The sequence below is a fragment of the Sus scrofa genome, chromosome 5 (assembly GCF_000003025.6).
Source record: "Sus scrofa isolate TJ Tabasco breed Duroc chromosome 5, Sscrofa11.1, whole genome shotgun sequence".
NCBI lineage: Eukaryota > Metazoa > Chordata > Mammalia > Artiodactyla > Suidae > Sus > Sus scrofa.
The window spans coordinates 20,322,021-20,324,578 of record NC_010447.5 but is presented as its reverse complement, the minus strand read 5'-3'; the positions used below and the strand labels follow the sequence as shown (position 1 = coordinate 20,324,578).

The following is a 2,558-nucleotide window of genomic DNA, read 5'->3' as shown; positions in this document are numbered from 1 at the left end:
CTCCTAGTTGACCCCTAGCCTGGGATCCTCCATATGCCATGGCTGTGGACCAAATATAAAAAAGTGAAAAAAAAAAAAAAAAAAAAAAAAAAACGCTAACCCATAGCTGGTTAATGCAAAATAACGGCTGTTTTATCCAATGATCAAAGAAGTCCAAAGTCATATCACCAAATATTAATACTAAGGTTATTTTATTAAGTAACCTCATTTAAACCAGGCACAGATATAAAGAATTTGCACCAGGAATCCTTGGGAATTACAAATCTCCACCTTTCAATATCTTTGTTCAAAATTCATTCAAAACACAGTACATGATTAGTCTTTGCATCACATTAGCTGCAGAATATACAATGGTTTGTGGTAGATGGTTTCATTTACTCTTCATCACTTTCCATTCTGACTTGTGCTCCAGTGCCTATCCCATACATGTGGCATCAGTGGACACTCCTGCACTCTGTCCCAGTTTTGGTTTGATAAGAAATGCACCAGCAGTACATTTGAGAGAATGAGAGCAGAATTAGGCTGAGATGACTACTCTTCTCCAGGCTCCAGTTAATACCTCTTCTCCTTCTCCTTCAGCTCAAGAGATATGGAATTTCCATCATATGAGCTGCACCACGATTTTTCAATAATCCCTTCATAAAGATCTTCGCAGTTATCCCAACTTGAACTGTGACTCCAATGGCGACAATAAGGTTCACCCATCATGGTAACTGACCCTGACAAAATAAGAGCAAACTCCCCATTCCTTTTAAGCTTTTGTTCATGGGTTCTGGTGCTCCTACTTTGCTTACAGAAACTCTACACAGGAGAATTCAAGGCACATCTAACTTCCGTAAGACTTTTCGAGTGACAGTCCTCTTAACTGCCCCCTTCACCTCATTGTTCCTCAGGCTGTAGACGATAGGATTTAACATAGGTGTGATGACAGTGTAGGACAATGACACTAGCTTCTTGCTCTCAGGGGACTGGTTGGATTTGGGTCGTAGGTAGGTCAAGCTGGCCGTTCCATAGAAAAGGGATACCACAATGAGGTGGATGAACAAGTGGAGAATGCCTTCTGGCGGCCAGTAGCAGAGGGCATCATCAAGATGGTTTTAATAATACGGGTGTAGGAGACCAAAATGAGGGAAAAGGGAAACATGATAAATAGCAGTGTGGAGGCAAGTGCTTGCATTTCATACATGGTTGTATCCTGGGTGACTAGTTTCAACACTGGGGCCCATCACAAAAGAAGTGGTCTATGGTGTTTGGTCCACAGAAAGGATGGGCCATCAGCCAAGCTGTCTGCAGCATAGAGACAGGAACACCAGACATCCAAGAACCTAGAGCCATCCACAAACACAGCGACCTATCATTACGACTGAATAACGGAGAGGTTACAGATGGCCACAAAGCGATCATAAGCCATCATGGAGAGGAGGAAACATTCAGAGCTGCCAAGAAGGAAAAGAAGTACATCTTGGTACCACAGCCTACAAAAGAGATGCTCTTCCTTGAGGACACCAGATCTACCAGCATCTTCGGCACCATGACCAAGGTGAAACAGACTTCAAGAAGGGACAGGTTTCTGAGAAAGAAGTACATGGGTGTTTGAAGAGCAGGATCCACACTGGTAACGGTGACAATAGGAAGTTGCCCACAAAGTGACCAAATAGATGAGCAGGAATAAAACAAAGAGGGAAACTTGCATTTCAGGGTTGTTGTTGAAGCCGAGAAGAATAAATTGAGTCACTTGGGTGTGATTTTCACAAATCATATCTTAGACTAGCTTACTTCTAAGAACCAAAGCATGTGCACCAAAGGCTCGTCTTTAAATATAACCCCAAATATATTAGGAAAAGCCATAAATACATCTCTATCCTCAATTGTCCTTACCATTTATTTCTCTGAAGCGGAATGTTTACAGTGAGACCAAGCCGGAGGAAAAGAAATTCTTTCTCTGCATGAAGCCTACTAGTTGCTTTCCACCTACATGCAGTTCTTCTCTCTCATCTGGAATCATAGTCTGCAGCTCATGTTCATCATCGGGAGGCATGCTGTGTTTCAGGATCAAGTAGAAAGAGTTTAGACGGCTAATGACAGAGTCATCTTAAAATGTACCGCAGATGCAAAGAGATAAATTATGGGCTAGTTTAGCTTTTCTAGTCTCAGATGACATAAATACTTGTTTCTACTCAATGGAGTGCACTTGACACCACTCCATCCACCACGCACACACACATAGATTCATCGCTGTGCACACACACATGTACATACACATGTATGTATACATGAGGAAAATTTACTAAATAAACATAAGCAAACACATAAGCATCACGTACTTATGACTTTGGTGCTTTTCCATAGCTTTCGTGGGACTGCTAGTTTATGTGATTTTGGACATGGGACCATATGCTCCATAATATGGACTATAATTTCATTTCACTGGGCCCAGGTTTCCCCAGTTTCTTACTATGCACATAGGTATAGTCATATCACTTGAGTTGGGCTTTTAAAAAAAGGCAAAATCCTGAATAAATCTGACTTGCAGTAGAGGTCCTCCTTCCAACACTCAT

The 2,558-nt window shown here is 41.7% G+C and overlaps 1 pseudogene; it reads right to left on the bottom strand.

Annotated features, from left to right (window-relative positions):
* On the bottom strand, positions 707 to 1,759 carry LOC110260843 (annotated as a pseudogene).